This window comes from Eleginops maclovinus, chromosome 20, assembly GCF_036324505.1.
Source record: "Eleginops maclovinus isolate JMC-PN-2008 ecotype Puerto Natales chromosome 20, JC_Emac_rtc_rv5, whole genome shotgun sequence".
Lineage (NCBI taxonomy): Eukaryota > Metazoa > Chordata > Actinopteri > Perciformes > Eleginopidae > Eleginops > Eleginops maclovinus.
In genome coordinates, this window is record NC_086368.1 from 1,870,524 (window position 1) to 1,891,509 (window position 20,986).

Consider the following 20,986-nt stretch of genomic DNA (forward strand, 5'->3'; position numbering starts at 1 on the left):
ATATTTTGACATGCGTGACAGATGCAGGAAAATTCAGCAGTGGAGCTCCTGGACCTGTTCCAGCAGAACTCCACCCAGGGCAGCATGGTTCTGGACGCAGAGTGACCTTGATCACTGCTCCTACCTAATGAGTGATGGCCTGTCAGAGTGGGAACATTCCATGGCTGAGGGCGAGCATTCAGCTCTGCTCAGATTGACATCATTCTGGTCTTATCCTTGGAGCCTCTTTGCAATAAGCTACACTTTAAATATAGAGTACACACAAAGTCAGCCTGCAATGACTAAGGAGTACTGACAAGTTTCTACTCGTAAGAACTCTCTCTCAGGTTGGACATTTGGGAGAAGGAACACTCGAATAAACGTGAGAATCACTATGTGGAGTATAGACATTAATGTAGGCACATACAGCCAAGATCATAGTCTAAAATAAAATGGAGGCAATAAAATAAAACATTAGATTAAAGTGGAAGGATGCCGTTGTGAATTTCGAAATCAAGATCAGACTGGAAAAAACTGAATCATATCACATAGAGAACGTTCCTCTTCCCTCAGCCTTTTAGAGCACAAATTTGTACTTGCATATTGATACGACTAATATCCATGCATTTCTTGGAGTGACAGATTTAGAACCCTAAATCTATCCCCTTATCCTCATATTAATCCAATTAAAATAGTTAATAGCAGCTTTTTTAATTTGAGACCAAGTTAATGTAATGAGTGCATTCTAATAAACGTACTCTGACAGGCTCTGCTGCATTGATGGCCTTTGGTTATGGAATCTAACATGAACAAATTTGGCATTTACTGCTGCTAATATTTGCTTTCTTTGTTCAGTGTAGCATGCACACATCCACCAGCTGGGAGTCATAATGCAAATGAAAACACATCTGAACTCTTCTGCAATTAAATCAGCAATAAAAACTGAAAAATGTGTGCTTTTTGACAACCGTCAAAGTGGATTGTGTCCGTCTAAGACATTCAGGGAGACCAATGGGGACACGTGTCCCTAATGTGCTCATGAATTAGGTTTGTGCCATCAAATGTGGAGAACCATTTATTTAACATTGGCCTACATTTCCACTCTAACTCTTAAAGAAACAGGCCAACATTCAGAAGAATACTCTTCATCTCCATTGGACAAGCGTAACAGCCATAGCTCTTGGTATACTACCACCACTTCTTCTACTTCTATTACTGCTTACATCTTTATACATTTTGTATTAGAAGTGTATTCAAAGCAAAATAAATATATACAGATATTGATGTTGATGATATCATCTTACATTCTTCTGTAAAAAGAACAGGATACCTGTGCCTACACACAGCTGTTGGTTGAGTAAAAGACACAAGTGTAAGAAACGCCATGTTGAATTTTTAGCTAGTGAAGCTACAAGGTCTTCGAGAAGATTAGCTCAACTCAGGGAGACATTTCCAGAGTATAATTCATCTACTGATGAGTAATATTATAAACATGTGTCCAATTGGCCCCACCTGGTGTTTGTCTGTTAAGGCATAATGTTTGGAGGGGGTTCTTTAAAATGTGAGGAGGGCATACTCAGGGGGGATCCAAAGGGAAGGCTCGTGAATAGAAGTTAAACAATACTAGGTATTATATTAGTTATCAAAAAGAAAATCACAATATCCTGTGTGTGGGTGAATGAGTTCAAATAAGACAGAATCTTTTCAACATTCCAATTTGGAAAAGTAATAAATGTCTTAGGACAGACCTTTGCTGTATGTATTGTAGTCTGAAGTTATGTCAAACCTTAATATGATGCTATATTGGATCAAAAAGTATGACACGGATGCTTCATTTGATATGTCCAGTACCCACAGTCTCAGACTTTAAATCTGCTTGTTACAGCAAAATAACAAAGCACACAGATCAGCTGCACGTTGTCATGATAAAGGAAGTAGGTGAAATTAAATGTGCCTTCAGTCTGATTACTCTAACCTTCAGGGACAGTTTTTGAGTGGAAACCTTTATTTGTAGAAATAGAATGATTATGACATTATTTCCCTGATTTAAAAAGCATTGCACATTGCATGTAAGCCACCAGACTGTACAGCTGCAGGAGGAGGATGGGTCTGTTTACTGAGAGACAGAGGAGGGAGCTCGGTGAAGACATATATCAGCCATACCTCCTCTAGGAGCCTGGCCAGCCTGTTAAAGCCTGAGGCGGGATGGCAGAAACAAACCAGCAGCAGTTGATTACTGTGCTTACACTGTGCCGTTTGCCTCCTCTCTATAATCTCCCTCTCGCCACAGTTATACATGCTTCTGAACCAAACACATTTCTTTTTTTAAGGGCATCTGCAAGTTATACAGTGAGTGCAGAATGACAATGTGAAGAGTTCATTTAGCCTACCCTTTTTTTCCAGATGTCTTGATCAACTTATATCTTCCAATGTTACATAAATCCCTCTCTGCAAGTGAGCTCCTTCCTGAGGTCATATTAACAAAGGCACGATCTCTACATCTTCATTGCCAAAATCAAACAATGAAACACTTGAAGCTTGAAACAGCAGCAGGGCATTCTAATTCAATTAAATTTACAAAAAGCAACAGTAACATGTGTCTCGTTTTACGTTGCCTTCTTCCCAGTTACAGGTGGAAAACCACTGTGCAAATGTAGATTATACTTAGAAATGTCCCTTTGAAATTGAATAGTACAATTAGAATGTGCCATAGGTCACCAAATTAAGGTTTTTAGCCAGGCTAGCTGACTAGGCTGCTCTATATCCTCTTTGCAAAAAACATTTTCAGTTTAATAAAGAAATGTATTTACTACTTAACATATGTGTTTTATTGATCCTCCTAACATCCATCCATCCATCCAATCTTCTCCTGCTTTTCCGTCAGGGTTGCGGAGGTAACAGCTCCAGCAGAGAGCCCCAAACTTCTCTTTCCCTGGCCACATCAACCAGCTCTGACTGGGGGATTCCAAGGTGCTCCCAGGCCAGTGAAGAGATATAATCCCTCCACCTGGTCCTAGGTCTACCCCTCGGTCTCTTCCCAGCTGGAAGTGCCTGGAACACCTCCCTAGGGAAGTGCCAAGGTGGCATCCTCACTAAGTGCCCGAACACCCTCAACTGGCTCCTTTCAACGCAAAGGAGCAGCGGTTCTACTCAGAGTCCCTCCCGGATGACTGGACTTCTCACCTTATCCCTAAGGGAGAAGCCAGCCACCCTGCGGAGAAATCCCATTTCGGCCGCTTGTATCCACGATCTCGTTCTTTCGGTCATGACCCATCCTTCATGACCATAGGTGAGGGTAGGAACGAAGATGGCCCGGTAGACAGAGAGCTTTGCCTTCTGGCTCAGCTCTCTTTTTGTCACAACGGTGTGGTAAAGCGACTGCAGTACCGCTCATGCTGCTCAGATTCTCCGGCCCATCTCACGCTCCATTGTTCCCTCACTCGAGAACAAGACCCCGAGATACTTGAACTCCTTCACTTGGGGTAAGGCTTCATTCCCTACATGGAGTGGACAGTCCATCGGTTTCCTGCTGAGAACCATGGCCTCAGATTTGGAGGTGCTGATCCTCATCCCAGCCGCTTCACACTCGGCCGCGAACCGATCCAGTGAGTGCTGAAGGTCACAGACCGATGAAGCCATTAGGACCACATCATCTGCAAAAAGCAGTGGTGCAATCCTTAGCCCACCGAACTGCAGACCCCCTCGCCGTTCCTCCCAATCACGCCACTCCAAGTGTCTCCATCATTGCCCAGGTGTGTGTTGAAGTCTCCCAGCAAGACTAAGGAGTCCCCTTCAGGAGCCCCAATACAGGACTTCTTTCAGGGTCTCCAAGAAGGCCGGATACTCTGAACTGCTGTTTGGTGCATAAGCACACACAACTGTCAGATTTACCCCCCATAACCCGCAGGCGTAGGGAGGCGACCCTCTCGTCCACTGGGGTAAACTCCAACAAAGCGGCACTCAACCAGGGGCTTGTGAGTATCCCCACACCCGCTCAGCGCCTCACACCTTGGGCAAATCTGTAGAACAATAGAGTCCAACCCCTATCTAGAAGTAAGGTTCCAGAACCGACGCTGTGCGTAGAGGTGAGCCCCACGAGATCCAACTGGTAACGCTTCACCTCCTGCACAAGCTCCGGCTCCTTCCCCCCCAGAGAGGTGACATTCCACGTCCCCAAAGCCAGCTTCTGTCGCCCGAGTCTGGTCTGTCGAGACCCTCTGCTTTCACTGCCACCAATGGGCCAACGGGCAATGATGGAGACACTTGGAGGGGCGTGATTGGGAGGAACGGCCCCCGTGATCTGAACCGGAGTGGTGGTTTGTTACTGGATTTCTGTGCTAGGCATAGATTGGCCATTACAAACACCATGTTCGAACATAAAGATGCTCATAAGTGTACGTGGGACCAGAAGTCCAGGAGGCCTTCAACTCACATCTCTGTGGAGGTTGGGGACATTGAACCAGAGTGGGCGGTGTTCAAAGCCTCCATTGCTGAAGCTGTGGTGGGGAGCTGCGGTCTCAAGGTCTTAGATGCCTCAAGGGGCGATAACCCTCGAACCTCCTGGTGGACACCGGTGGTCAGGGAAGCCGTCCGACTGAAGAAGGAGGCCTTTCGGGATATGTTATCCCTGGGTACTCCTGACGTAGTTGCAAGGTATCGACGGGCCCGAAGGGCATCAGCCTCAGCCGTGGCCGAGACAAAGCAGCGGGTGTGGGAGAAGTTCGGAGAAGCCATGGAGAAGGACTTTCGGTCGGCACCAAAGTTGTTCTGGAAAACCGTCCGACACCTCAGGAGAGGGAAGCAGGGAACCATCCAAGCTGTGTACAGTAAGGATGGGACGCTGTTGACCTCAACTGATAGGGTGTTAGGGCGGTGGAAGGAACACTTTGAGGAACTCCTGAATCCGACAACTCCGCCCTCTATGTTAGAGGCAGAGCTGGAGTATGAAGGGGGATCAACTCCAATCTCACGGGGGGAAGTCACTGAGGTAATTAAACAGATCCATTGTGGCAAAGCCCCGGGGGTGGATGAGATCCGTCCAGAAATGCTGAAGGCTCTGGGTGTTGAGGGATTGTCATGGTTGACACGTCTCATCAACATTTTGAACATTTTTTTTCAACAAGTCGGAAACAGTACCGAAGGAGTGGCAGACCGGGGTGGTGGTTCCCCTTTTTAAAAAGGGGGATCAGAGGGTGCGTGTCAATTATAGAGGCATCACATTACTCAGCCTCCCCGGGAAAGTTTACTCTAAGGTGCTGGAAAGGAGGGTCCGGCTGATTGTCGAACCTCAGATTGAGGAGGAACAATGCGGTTTTCGTCCTGGTCGTGGAACGACGGACCAGATTTTTACTCTCGCAAGGATCCTGGAGGGGGCCTGGGAGTACGCTCGTCCGGTCTACATGTGCTTTGTGGATTTGGAGAAGGCGTATGACCGGGTCCCCAGGTAGATACTGTGGGAGGTGCTGCGGGAGTATGGGGTGACGGGGTCTCTACTAAGGGCCATCCAATCTCCGTATTCCCAGAGCGAGAGCTGTGTCCGTGTCCTCGGCAGCACGTCGGACTGATTTCTGGTGAGGGTGGGCCTCCGCCAGGGCTGCGCTTTGTCACCAATCCTGTTTGTGATATTCATTGACAGGATTTCGAGCCGTAGTCGTGGGGGAGGGGGTCTGCAGTTCGGCGGTCTAAGGATTGCACCACTGCTTTTTGCAGATGATGTGGCCCTAATGGCTTCATCGGTCTGTGAACTTCAGCACTCACTGGATCAGTTCGCGGCCGAGTGTGAAGCGGCTGGGATGAGGATCAGCACTTCCAAATCTGAGGCCATGGTTCTCAGCAGGAACCCGATGGACTGTCCACTCCATGTAGGGAATGAAGCCTTACCCCAAGGGAAGGAGTTCAAGTATCTCGGGGTCTTTTTCTCGAGTGAGGGAACAATGAAGCGTGAGATGGGCCGGAGAATCTGAGCAGCATGAGCGGTACTGCAGTCGCTTTACCGCACCGTTGTGACGAAAAGAGAGCTGAGCCAGAAGGCAAAGCTCTCTGTCTACTGAGCCATTTTCGTTCCTACCCTCACTTATGGTCATGAAGGATGGGTCATGACCGAAAGAACGAGATCGCGGATACAAGCGGCCGAAATGGGATTTCTCCGCAGGGTGGCTGGCATCTCCCTTAGGGATAAGGTGAGAAGTTCAGTCATCCGGGAGGGACTCGGAGTAGAACCGCTGCTCCTTCGCGTTGAAATGAGCCAGTTGAGGTGGCTTGGGCACCTAGTGAGGATGCCACCTGGGCGCCTCCCTAGGGAGGTGTTCCAGGCACATCCAGCTGGGAAGAGACCTAGGACCAGGTGGAGGGATTATATCTCTTCGCTGGCCTGGGAGCGCCTTGGAATCCCCCAGTCAGAGCTGGTTGATGTGGAAAGGAAAAGGAAAGTTTGGGGCTCTCTGCTGGAGCTGTTACCTCCGCGACCCTGACGGAAAAGCGGGAGAAGATGGGTGGATGGATGGATTTATCTGAGCGCAGCTGGGCAGTCACAGCATGAATAGGGAGGGATGGTATCGGAAGGTTACATAAATTGTTGAATGCACCCCCTGCTAGTTTCCATAGCTCTTCATCTGACGAGCACTTCTCGTGAAGCAAACTGACAGCTTTACGTTCCTATTTTGGTACTTCAATTAGGTACTGGAAATAAATCCAGTTTTGACTTCATTCTCAGTTCACAGCATTGGTTCAAAGCAACATTGTTTTTTTGTGTGTGCTGGAGAATGAAAAGCCTATCATGAACTGAATATATATATATATATATATATATATATATATATATATATATATATATATATATATATATATATATATATATATACAGTGGGGCAAAAAAGTATTTAGTCAGCCACCAATTGTGCAAGTTCTCCCATTTAAAAAGATGAGAAAGGCCTGTAATTTTTATCATAGGTATACCTCAACTATGAGAGACAAAATGAGAAAAAAAATCCAGAAAATCACATTGTAGGATTTTTAAAGAATTTATTTTCAAATGATTGTGGAAAATAAGTATTTGGTCAATAACAAAAGTTCATCTCAATACTTTGTTATATACCCTTTGTTGGCAATGAAAGAGGTCAAACGTTTTCTGTAAGTCTTCACAAGGTTTTCACACACTGTTGCTGGTATTTTGGCCCATTCCTCCATGCAGATCTCCTCTAAAGCAGTGATGTTTTGGGGCTGTCGCTGGGCAACACAGACTTTCAACTCCCTCCAAAGATTTTCTATGGGGTTGAGATCTGGAGACTGGCTAGGCCACTCCAGGACCTTGAAATGCTTCTTACGAAGCCACTCCTTCGTTGCCCTGGCGGTGTGTTTGGGATCATGGTCATGCTGAAAGACCCAGCCACGCTTCATCTTCAGTGCCCTTGCTGATGGAAGGAGGTTTTCACTCAAAATCTCACGATACATGACCCCATTCATTCTTTCCTTTACACGGATCAGTCGTCCCGGTCCCTTTGCAGAAAAACAGCCCCAAAGCCTGATGTTTCCACCCCCATGCTTCACAGTAGGTATGGTGTTCTTTGGATGCAACTCTGCATTCTTTCTCCTCCAAACACGACGAGTTGAGTTTTTACCAAAAAGTTCTATTTTGGTTTCATCTGACCATATGACATTCTCCCAATCTTCTTCTGGATCATCCAAATGCCCTCTAGCAAACTTCAGACGGGCCTGGACATGTACTGGCTTAAGCAGGGGGACACGTCTGGAACTGCAGGATTTAAGTCCCTGGCGGCGTAGTGTGTTACTGATGGTAGCCTCTGTTACTTTGGTCCCAGCTCTCTGCAGGTCATTCACTAGGTCCCCCCGTGTGGTTCTGGGATTTTTGCTCACCGTTCTTGTGATCATTTGGACCCCACGGGGTGAGATCTTGCGTGGAGCCCCAGATCGAGGGAGATTAGCAGTGGTCTTGTATGTCTTCCATTTTCTAATAATTGCTCCCACAGTTGATTTCTTCACACCAAGCTGCTTACCTATTGCAGATTCAGTTTTCCCAGCCTGGTGCAGGTCTACAATTTTGTCTCTGGTCTCCTTTGACAGCTCTTTGGTCTTGGCCATAGTGGAGTTTGGAGTATGACTGTTTGAGGTTGTGGACAGGTGTCTTTTATACTGATAACGAGTTCAAAAAGGTGCCATTAATACAGGTAACGAGTGGAGGACAGAGGAACCTCTTAAAGAAGAAGTTACAGGTCTGTGAGAGCCAGAAATCTTGCTTGTTTGTAGGTGACCAAATACTTATTTTACCGAGGAATTTACAATTAATTCATTAAAAATCCTACAATGTGATTTCCTGGATTTTTTTTTCTCATTCTGTCTCTCATAGTTGAGGTATACCTATGATAAAAATTACAGGCCTCTCTCATCTTTTTAAATGGGAGAACTTGCACAATTGGTGGCTGACTAAATACTTTTTTGCCCCACTGTATATATATATATATATATATATACATATATATGTATAAATATAGAGAATGCTTGTGACGGTTCATAAAAGAACCTGGTCATACCTTTACTGCCCACTTATTACGTTTCCTGGGCAGCTTGTTGTTTTCGAGGACATTCTGAACAATTATATGATTTTCCAGGACTGACTGGTTAAACTGCATTCGAGCAAATTCCAGTCTCCCTTTCCCACTCTCCCTCAAACAGTACTTTGGATTATCGTTCTGTACGACATGGTTGTCATTGGAGATTAAAAATGCTCCTGTCCCTACAGAAACAAATGGAGGGAAAAATCCAAGTCTGACTAGAAACTAGGTAGGTAATTTTTTTTAGAGCGATAGCATTGGTTTTTGGATTAAAGGCACAAGCTACTGCATGAGGATAAAGAGGATCCTCTGCTGGGATCTGCAGACAGCAAACTTTAGTGCCTTCTTTCTGCAACATTCAGCATTAAGCGCTGACAGGGATGTACACTTAGTTCCCACCAAGAGATTTCATTGGCTGCAAGCAGCAATACTACCAGGATACAGTCTGGTGATGAGCATCATGAATAAATATAAATATACAAAAAGAAAAAGAAACTGTATATTCAAAAGTATAGAATTTATCACAGAAATAATTGTTTTATTGCACACAGTTTTATATGCTGGGTGAAATCTCTTGGATAGCCTATTTCAGAATCTGCAATATCTAAAACCAATTGATAGGATGCAATGGTATTGAGTCCAGTAAGACCAGTCCAGTCCAATTCCATGTATCCAGGCCCAGGATGGTCCGGTTAAATCATGCTGGGATGTGAACACGTTTCAAAGAGAAAAGACACTCTTTTAATAGGGTTAGGGTTAGTCATTCTGTGTTCCGCTGAATCTCTGCGGTTTGAGCTTTAGCTGTCAGTCATACTAACCGTATGCTTTTAGGTGTGTTTTGTTACCACCCCTGCAAAGATTTCCTGCTGTTTGACATTGAAAGCTTTCCATTGGCAAAGCAGTGGGAGGCATTTATAGGAATGTAATGTTCCCATCACTTTGTTAGCTCAAGTACTTCTGAGCAGAAACAGCCAGAAAGATGTTGGGTGAAAGCTGCAGAGAGGCTTCATCGGCTGCATCCAGGTAGAGAACATCACTTATGTGCTTTACAGTGACATAACACAACATACTGTTCCAGCATGGCCTGATTGGTTTGCAGTTGGATCAGCTAGGTTCAAGTACCCCCACCACTAGAAAAAAAACAAAAACATCCCAATTATAAGGGAGCCAAAGGACACACGGATCCAGCCACGGTAGCTTACAGGTCCCCTGCTGGCAACGCATTTCTGCTGAATACTGGTCACCCCACTCAATGAATATTTAATGGGAACATGAGGAAACATGATTTTAACTTCTGTTACTGAAAGTAAGGTCAGAAACTGCTAGCGAAGTGATGTCATCAGTGAACAGATGTAACCGGCCATAACTCCAAAAATGTCTTATTTATTTTTTATAAGCTGTATCAACATTTTTTTTTTTGTTGTTTTTTTTTTTGTAAACTGAAAGCTTTAACATTGACATCTTAATGCAGGCTGTATATGCCTCCTCTTGGATTAAAGAGTTTGATTGTTTTTTAAGTATCCTTAACACACTTAACCGAGGGGTCCATGGTCATTAAAAGGTGTTTATATTGCAGATATTTTATTTTACTAAGAGTTCTTGGATTGGTGTGAATATTGAGAGGCTATATTGAATTATAGTCAGAAGAAAAAATAAATCTTAACTAAAATGATGCCCTCGGTTTCATTAGAGTGATTCAATTAAAATAGGCCTAAACAGCACCCGGGAGTAGTGGGGAGGTCCGGTGCCTTGCTCAAGGGCACCTGAAAAGTGCCCAGCAAGTGAACTGGCAACTCTGAAAATACCAGTACACACTGAGTTTGGTCTGTCTAGGGGACTTGAACCGGCAATCTAGTTTCCAAGCCAATTGTTATTTGGGTAAAAGATGATAAACCACTCTAACAGAAATGAGAGTGGTCCAAGAGCAGAGTGCTGGCTGAGTATTGTACCTGTATGGAGGACTCCTCAGTGCTGCTGCTCGTGGCTGAGAAGGAAGGAAGCGGCTCTGCTCTCTCGGCCTGTGGGAGAAGGAAGCAGAATGGATGTGATTTCTGATGTAAATGTGAGAGCCACTAAGGGGGAGAGGTGGAGCATTGATATTCAGCTTGAGGTCCGGCAGAGCCCCGCTCTCGATACCTCGACGTTGACCTTCTGACCTCACAGTGAAAATCATTTGGCAGCTCTTCTGACCTCTGGCAGTTTGCACGTAGACACACACTCTGACGGCTGAATTACAACCGAGGAATCTTCACTCTAAGTGGCCACTCTCCAACTTTCTGCTACTTAAATTTCCATACAGTGTCACAGACTCCAGAAAGGCCAGAAGAGCCCTGACAACATGTAGGTTGAAATGTGTGTTAATATCTCTGAGCCCGACACTTTCTACAGTCCCAGATATGAAGGGAAACACTGACAGAGCACAATGTGCTATCGGCTTCCAGTTAGACCAATTCCCTGGGCTAGTTTAGTTCAGCGGGGTGCCTCAGGGTTTATAACGTACACATTAGTCAGTTACAGCATTCAGTCTCTGTGGCTGTGTCAGGTGAACATTAGCAATAGCCATGGATTAAATGTAACAGTCAAACTAATATCTTTTGTCTTTTTACTTGACATAAAATGATCAACCTACATTTTTTTTTGTAGTTGCAGTGTGTGTTTGAAATAACATGTTTATATAAAACATTTTTTTAATTCATTTAAATGCTTTGAAAAATGTAGACATCTACCTTTGTGTAAATCATATTTTGCTAGTGAATCCAAAATGTATTATTAGTATTGAGTATTGTGTTTATATTCTCAGTACCACACCAGTTAACATTATTATTATAACGCTACCACTGAGGAGTTTCGTTTTTTTTAAATATATTTATATATCAGCTGAACTAATTTCTTAACATGTGTATTCAACACATACTTCTTTCTTCATCTGGCCAATGAAGTTAACTTTGAAGCACTGTTTGGTGAGGAAAACATTTGAAATAGTCACAGAGATCTAAATATTGAATCAACTGGCTCAGTTCTCTTTTGCAAAGCAGTCACTGAAGTGAGTCGGATAGATCCAAAGAGTAATCTGTGTTAAAGAGAGAGAGTGTAATGTGTAGTTCTCCTTACTTAGAACTTATGTGTGTCAGGGACAGAAATGACGCACAACAATGCACTAACACAATATATCTGCATATGTCCAACACGTTAGGAAAAAACAGAGCTTTGAGAGAATGGACGCAGCTCTGAATTATACATGGAGCAGGAGGAACCAAATCTACTGAAGGTATTGTTGCGGCATGAATAAATGTTGCATAATTAAAATAGGCTCTCTTACATTGCAAATCTCCACGTGGAGTTATGATGCAAAGCAGGTCAGCGTATGTGAGGGATACAGTGTCACTGATCTAATGCTGCACCGTTAATGCTTTATGTAAACACACACCGCCGACTCCAGCACACTTGCATGTATCAATGCAAATTAGCACTGATACACACTACAAGGACAGATGGCTTTTTCTTTAAAATACTGAATATTTAGAGCAGCAAGAAAGAAAGAAATATTGTATCAGCCCACAGGAATGTCATAAAACCAGTCATAAGAAAGTTGCACTAACACACGGGTTCAGGGGAAGCTCACTGACATCTCAGAGGAGCTGCTTTCCTGACAGACAGATGGATGTCATTACAGGGGGGGAGGTCATGTGAACTTCCTTAACAGCATCATTAAAAACAGGCGAAGAAATTATTCTGAAAATTAATAAAAAATCCAGCTGGTCACTCGGACCACCTGACGGTTCCCTGCAGCTCAGGCTCTCCACACAGAGTGAGGCTAAACCAGGCTAGGTGAAAAATAGATAACTAAACACTTCAAAACACTGGGGACACATGCATCCACCGACAGCGGGCGTTTCCCAAAGTCAAGGAAGCATACTTGCTAGAACACTTCCTTGCTAGTCGCGTTCTATGGAGAATGAGGCTAGAGTGCTATGTAGTGCTCGGAGCGTTCGGAGTTTGGAACGACTAGCTAGTGTGGACGCGCTTCCGCTCCAGCTCGCGCTTTTAATACCGCGTTTCCGCTTTTAAACCGCGCGCTTCTTACCATAAACTGCTAAATTACTATTATTCAGGAGGAAAAAGACAAAGAAAGAACGTGTCGATTTGGATAAACATATATATTTATTATAATTATCTATTGCCTTTCAACAAGACGCTCAAGGAGAGAGAAGAAACGGTCCGAACGCTCCCTGGACTCCCTCTCCCTGCGCTCATCTGCCTGGCGCTGGTACAGGATGTCCTCTCTCAGAAGTTGGAAGAAGGGATCCTCCCTCTCTCTTCTCCCCTGTGCTGCTCCTTCTCCTACTCCTTCCCCTGCCCCTGCTCCTGCTCCTTCTCCTGCTCCTGCTCCTTCTCCTCCTCCACTCTCACCCTAACCTGGCCCAGACTGGTTGGGACAGAGCCCACGATCACAAGGGGGGAGACTGCCGCTGACCGGCCGAGGAGCTCATCCATGACGGCAAACCAACGCCATGACCCCACGGTTGGTTTGCCGACAATAAAAAACAACTAGTCTACTAGCAATCTAACATTTCCCTGTTATACCTATAGCGGCACAGCAAGAAGGCACTTAATGTAAAACAATATTCACCTCAAATTAAAAAATATACGTTTTAATTATTGCTTCCATCTTGCTCCTCACCTTATATTTACTCTTCAGGTTGTCCCATTTATTTTTTGCCTGCACTGGAGTGACCTGGTCTTCCAAGCTCATATGCTCAATCAAAGTGCTATCAACATATAAGTAAATTATATAAATTGCAATAACGTAGGTACATTACAAACATTGCAAATTATTGGTGCATTTGTCTAACAACATTTAATCCCGCAAGAGCTTCTCACCGACAGAACATTAATGGCCGTATCCCTCCCCCCGTAAACAGATGATTGTGCGCCACCCTCAGGCGCAAGAAAGTTTCAGTTTGCCGGGCTGTCAAACATACATATATATACGTAAATAATCATTAGTTTATGTTATATGGTCAGGAAATGCGCACTAATCGGTAATCTTGTGAGCGAGTAACAGTGGCAGGCAAGCGTCTTTAACACTGTCAATCCTTTCCTTTCTCTTCATTAACTCGCGATCTTCACATCTCTGCGTCAAAATCAGTAGGCTACGTTGTAATCATGGCAATGATTCAGTATTCACAGTAGTTTGTTTATACACCAGCTACGTTGCATACAATTCATGCAACATACGTATCCAAACGTTGCAAAAACGTTTGGATAATCGCACAGGTCTTTCAGCTTAATGCATTTTTTGCATTTACATTATATGAATAACGTAATACGGCACAAAATATTTGTGAAAACGTTAAACTAACTTCACTTACATTTGTACTGCCTGGATTCCGCCATTTCAAATACACCACGCAGCGTGAACGCAGAGGATTGTGGGTATTCTTGCTCACTGAGGATCCATCGATGCATCCTTGAAAATTCTCAGAATTCTCAAAAACAAAAGGCGCGAGTGTTCTCGACATTGGAACAGTGCTTGGCGGCGCTCTATGACGTAGCGTCCTTAAAATGACGGCAGTTGAGCATGGTTCCTTGACTTTGGGAAACGCCCAGTATCTTGTTGTACAATATACTGGTAGGCCGTATGCAGGCGTGTTGAATACTATCACTGCCAGTCTCATATTTACTGTGGTCTTGCTGCTTATTGCAGATCTTTTTAGCATGTATTTATTAACGTCTTTATTTATTTATTTGCTGACAAAGACTGTCTGTAGAATGCAATTTGTAAAATCCACAACAACATATACTGTAGCCTACTGCTATGCAGATTTTGCACTCGTCAATGTTGTGATTTTTATAACATTTCAATCTGAGTCAGCCCTACTGTTGACTGAGTCAATGTACATAGCATCATACACACTATAACACCTGATTCCCAAATCTGGTAAATGATAGTGTTGGGGTTAAGCTCTAGCCAGCTAAAAAAAACATAGGCCTACTATTAAATAAAATAAATAAATAAAAATGATTTCAAAAGAAACATTCATAATTATTCAAGAAACATTCTGACTTATATATATATTTAAATAATATTATTGAGTGGTGAATGAACAAAAACCAAACCATGAAGCCATGCAGGGCCAAAACCTGCATTTCGTCCTATGGGTACATTAGGCCAGCAATAAAAATGGAGTTAATCTTCAAAGACCTCCGACTTCACAGCATAAATAAACAGCCTAGTACAAAAAAAGGTCCAGGGGGGTACAGTATACCACGAAGCAAGCTCAACAGAGCCAGAGTTTCCTTGCTTCAGCTGGCTCGGCAACACCAGAACCCTGACCTGAGTTAACAGGTGGAAGAAATCATCACTCTCGTTAACTCAGGCTTTCCTTCGCATGTCACAAAAAGGGGGTGTTTTGAACGTCATGTCTCATATACTGCACAAAAGGGATTGATCACTTTACATTTCCGCCTTCTAAGAATATACAAAGAAAAATGTACAGCAAAAGGCAACCTGTTGCTGTAAATAAGAGGAATGCTGGAAGAAAGGTAACAGTTCTTTAAACTCAAGTACTATACTAATGTATCACTTTATGCCAGCTGCGCCCCCCCTTTATTTCTAACTTAGCAACTGCTCTCTTAAGCCCTTAAACTCTCATCGAGACGCAGCAGCTTTAAACTGTACTGGAGAGCTGCATTTAGGGCTGACAGTGTAATGAAGGATATGTAGAGTTGGATTTTTAAACAGCATTCCATACGCAAGTAAATATTACACTGATGAATGATATAGTGAACTATTCATTTGCATGCAATACAGTGATATAAAACAGTATACTCTTTATGAATATGAATTCTGCATCGCTGATTTGGGAATAAGAGCTAATGTAACTTGACAGCTTTGACCGAGGGCACTAATGTAACGTTACGGCTCAACATGTTTACATAAACGTTTTCCCTCATACGAGATAGGTACTGCTCATGGATTGACTGCTGACTCTGAAGTAACGCTATTGTCAAAGCAACAAGGAAATTAATGGCTCTTTTTGGCTGAACAGAGATCTTAGAAAACACGTTGCCACAGTGTCCTGTTAGCTTACTCCTGGAAATGTTAATGATTAAGAACTTGCTGGAACCAGTCAAAATACTGATGAAAGCTTCATTTGTATGCAGCACTTTGCATTTTAAGACATGGCCGTCTTAGACTGTCAGCTCTGGTTAGCAAGCATGGCACATGGAATTCCAGTGAGATAGCTAGTAGCAATGATGGTACTTAACCAGGATACACACAACGTGGCTCTCTATGTCGAGAGGAAAGAATCATCCCCAGTGCATAGACTTTAGTGAGCATACATCAATTCCAGCAACAATTCTGCTAACTGAGGGAAACAGAAAACTCCTGTGTGGTTGTGCAGGGCATTTAATACCCTAATAGTTTATAAAAGCTAATAAAACAATGTATCATTCACAGTAAAGAAATGCATTACAGTCAGTAGGGTTCTTTTAATAGTCAGGACAGAGCTCAAACCTGACTTCAGCTCTAACTGCAACCAACTCCTTTTCAAGAATCAACTCAACTATTACTCCAGAAACTTTGTCTCACTTTCAGATTTATTATTCCCACATCATTTATAAACCTATAACAATCCACATCATCACTCAGTCACAACTCAGGTGCCAACCTGTCTGTATTAACCCTCCCCTAAACTGTAGTCCAACATAACTACCACAAATAAAACTTTTTCAATGGTAAACTATATAAATAAATAACTGACTGTCCCATATCACAAAAAAACTATGCATAATCCAACTTGTAATGCAGTGGCCATGGGCCTCCACCCATCAAGTTAAACATGGAGTCCTTCTCACACTGCCAGTAAAGCAGGCAGAGTAAATCACTGCAATGGTTGAATGTAATTGCCTCCCACATAGAAATGATCACATTCAGTTGCTGCACAATTCATGTTTATGGTGTGAAAAGTGATGGGACAGCTTATTTTCAAGCTGCTGGAACACGCATTATTCAAACTCCTCCTTTTCAGGGGATCATTTTAAAACGGACATCACTATAGAGGGTGTGTAGAGCTTTAGCACTCTGTAAATACATATCAGAAGAGCTGGTTTTAAGCCTTGTACATTTTCTGGTAACATTTCAAATTTGTAGATTGTCTGGAAAAATAACTTTTTCATCTTTCTTGTTAACAGGAGATAATACGTATATTCAGAGAGTAAAGATTTAATGTACATGTATGTATGGTCTATTGTGCATGTGCATAACGTTAGCTTCTGCGGAAACATGTATACTTTGTATCAATAAGCAGATAAAGGCATACCCTGCACTATACATGACACCTTCGTCCAGAAACTTATAAACACGTATACATGCATGCTTGCAAGGTTTCACCAAATTACACCGAAATCATTGCAAGCTAACACTACCATCACACTGGGACTACAGCAAAACTACCCGTGTAATGTGGTTACACTAAAGCTAAACTTTACAAAAGTTTAATTTTTATTACAAATTTATAAATTAACAATTTCTACATTATAAGACATGTTGACATCATTTGCATCAGATTTACTCCGAGCTCAACTCAGAATAAAATGCAGGTTTTGTGGGTGGAGCAAATTGTGATTAACATTGCATGGTGATTCTCCCTCAAGAGAAGTGCGGAGAGAACCAGCAGATCATCAGCCTGTCAGACTGAGCCCAATCTCCAGACCTGAACCTCATTAAAACCCTGGAGAATCTTCAACATAGATGGATGGTTACAAGCTAACAAACTAAGGCGAGCTGCTTGAAGTGTTGCTTAAAGTGTGATACAAAGTCAGACAACATGTGCAGAGTGCTGGAGAGGAGTACAACACCTGACTGTGGTTGTGAACCACAGTTATTCCAGCAAAAACACATGTTAGAGCACATGCAGTCGCATTTTTTATTTTAATAAATGTAGTTTATTTCCTTCACAGCCAAAGGAACAAAAAGTATAACGACACATCAAATGAGTATCAGGAATATCCTGACCTTGAGAAACTTTAGTATATCACTAGTGTTTAGTGACAGCCAGAGCTGGCATTTGGACTGTCCACTAAAATAACATTCAGTTTATGTGCGGAGGACCGGGTGGATAAAACGAAGAGCTTGTAAGAGCTGTGTAGTCTCTGCATGAAGCAGCAGACACAGGAAGACTGAGCGGACTGAACTTCACTCCACAGACAGACCAGCTGCTCTCCGCTAACACTGTTTCTGAATCACATCACGTGGTACAGCTCTTTAAAGGCACATCCGTGCTCGCGGATGTGTAGGCTCGCACTACTGCATCCGGCGACTCGTTAGCAGGATTAGCCGCTGTGCTAACGGCTAACAGTCTCAGTGAAAACAGAGCACACGGCCGGGGCTTTTAATGGTTGAGATAAACACTGACCCGGGCTGCTATTTCTAACAACACATCCAAACACACATGCTCACACACTCACCTTCTGTGACGGGCTAAACTGTGCGCTGCATTCTGGGAGGTGTAGTTTTAAAGACGTGCCGTAGAGCGTAATAAACCTCTGTCAACTTTAATAAAACTACAAGTACCAGGTTGAAGAAATGTAATCTTAATGGTGCGTTTACGGCAGATAGGAATTATGCTGACAGCTACGGCAGTGCATATTCTTTTAACTAAATTGAATTACAAATAAATCACCGACATTACATGTAATTCTATTTTTTATTGAAGTAAATAGTATGATTGAGATCCTAATAACTTTTTAAGAGACGTTTGCACAGTGACAAACACAATTTGAACATGGCCTAAAACAGATTGACAACAAACACTACATTCACTGAAGACTAGTTAGGAAAAAGAATCCCTTTCACAGACTCAAGAATTGGAAGTTTAAATCTTTGACAAAAATGAGAGATTTCAATTTTGAAACTTTTTGTAACTTCATTGAGACATGAAAACGGTAGATTTTAAACGTTAAATATTGCAAAACTAATATGGTAGGGTTTAATGCAAAACTAAAACTGAGAATGAGTGTGTTACATCTGAGATAAATATATGTTATGTTAAGTGGACAGTCTGTCTCTCCATTCAATGCTTTATTTAAAGAACTTTTCACATATTTCTGTGAATCCGTCTTAGGAGGATGGTTGTGCATGTTTTGAAGTTTGACCAATCATCTAGCTCCCAATCAGGCCAAAACTAAAAGGTTATCAACACTGTTTTTCAGGACAGTGATATCTTGAGAAGAGACTTTGCTCATCTACATTTTTCAGGATGCTGCACCATACATCCACTGAATGAGCTACAATGAATGCAGGGAGCTGAGGAAAGATATACATGAGTAAGATAAGAAAACAAGGTCCAGCCAGTGTTTCCATTCACTGTTGTTTACCCCACTTTGACTGAAAAGCAGTTGAAGTCCATAAAATAAATATCTCTGGTCAAATGTCTTGTGAAAATCACTCTAAGCACAATTTACTAAGAGGACAGCGCTCCGCGTTTATGGAGGGTTGATTTCTCAACAGCCTGCTAAGTCCCCTTAAGTGATTCAGTAAAATCTATCATGAGTGGACCAAACTGTCCGAAGGCCTGTGATCCCGGCCTCCAGAGAGGGGAATCTCTGCAGGCAAAAACTGAACACCATGTCTTTTCAATTCGACAGTAGCCAGCCTTAATTAAAATGCAAAGAGCCGGACAGGCCTTTATTTTTGTTTGTCTAAAAACTAATTTTATTGAGAATATTTAGGCCTTAAGCTGAGGGACGTTTTGATTTGCTTGTGCTATATTTTAATTGTTTATGTTTTAGGGGTCATGCACAAGTCTATTTATTTATTTCATATTAATTATTTTCAAACCTAATATTTAAACACAATTGACATTTGCCCAGAATGTCTCCCGTTGGCTTAGGAATTTAAATCTTCCAGATGTGTTGACCAATGATCTGTGGATGTTGAAATGTTTTTTTCCTCACAGGCATTCATGTGTAAACCAATCATCCACGGTTTTTAAGGTGATGATCCCCATAGGATGAATCTTCATGTTCTGTTTCTAGTAAGTTCATCATCGGTAGAACATGTTAAAACATGGAATGCACACATTCCCCTGATTTTTCCCAGTAAAATGATCAGTAGTCATTTCTCTCAAATTTTTGTTCATCATAGAATATGAACAAGAACCTTCTGATGAAGCCAGATAGGACTTATACTTGTCCACATTTTCTTTTGTATATATTCACTGACGTGACATGAACATATGGACTTTTAACCAACAGATCAATTGTGTTATTATTTAGTATGTCCTGTTTTTTTGACTTGACACAAATAAGATTCTTGCTCTGCTGGTGCTATGGAGCAAATTAAATTACGCCTACGAATTTGAATCTAAAATCCTGTTTGCAAATGGACCAACATATATTGCCTTAGTGAAAAGCGTGTTGTAATGGATAGAATGCCGCTATAGTGTTGTGTTGGAATGAAGGCCATTTTAGTAGAAAAGTCCAAGAGGTGCAAATGATCACACATGCCATCATGGGACACATTAACAACCCTATTAATTAAAAAAAAGCAGAGGCTGAATGTGGAACTGACTGGTTGAGTGAAAGATAGCACTATACATGAACAGCTGCAAAGTTTATGAAGCTTTTTATATCGGTTGTAAATTAATTGCCATAAAAGTGAAAAAGAGCCTTTCATTGTCAGACAATCCCCAATAAGGGACTTCTTTCCTATAAAAGTTACAGTTTGTCAGCCTCAGCAAGGAGCTTGATAGCACTAGATAGATGTATTGATGAATTGTCATCCAGATGTGAGAGGATAAGTACAGACAGGAATGATCGGGCATCTGTGCTCCTACACACACTGTTAAAATATCGCTGAAATAATCATGGTCCTTCATTCTCTGTCTCACAGTGCCCACTTAAAAGGAGGATCATCATTCTTATACAACACAATATTTAAAAACGTCAAAAGGGCCCCTCACTTCCAGGTTTGATATTTGTATGTATGCCCAGTCTGTTCTGATGGGCTAGCTGGCTCGATGCTTTCCAGTGACCTATTAACTATTTTTCTTGTGCCGCTAGCACCCAACCATGTCAGAGTATCAAATGTCGAGGTATTGTTACATTACGAAAAAATGTACACATTTTGCATTTGTTTGTTTCTCTCCAAATGGTATATGGACCTTTTTTCCCCACTTTTTTGTTGTGTTTCTCTAACCAAATGGGTGTATCGAATTTTATTGGGTTCTATCATCAAAAATCCATACACAGTGTCTGTGTTGTTGTAGTTAGTCCACAGATCTTATTTTGAACAGTTTACAATGGAACGTAATTCCTATATAAATAACTTCCATCGCACAGTTGGAGAACCATAGTTTGGCCTATATTTTATGGAACCGACTGGGCGAACAGCAACCTGGAGCCTTCACACAGGGCAGTGTTCCTGAGTCTAT

The 20,986-nt window shown here is 42.4% G+C and overlaps 1 protein-coding gene across 2 annotated transcripts in view; it reads right to left on the bottom strand.

The window, feature by feature from the left end:
• Positions 1–18,049, bottom strand: part of fhit (fragile histidine triad diadenosine triphosphatase) — a 330,004-nt gene extending 311,955 nt beyond the window's left edge. For both annotated transcript variants that reach the window (XM_063911524.1, XM_063911525.1), the window contains exons 1-2: positions 18,021–18,049; positions 10,496–10,564 (exon numbers count right to left, since the gene is read on the bottom strand). The gene's annotated coding sequence lies outside the window, so the exon portion shown is untranslated. The remainder of the gene's footprint in view (positions 1–10,495; positions 10,565–18,020) is intronic.
• Positions 18,050–20,986: the final 2,937 nt, after the last annotated feature.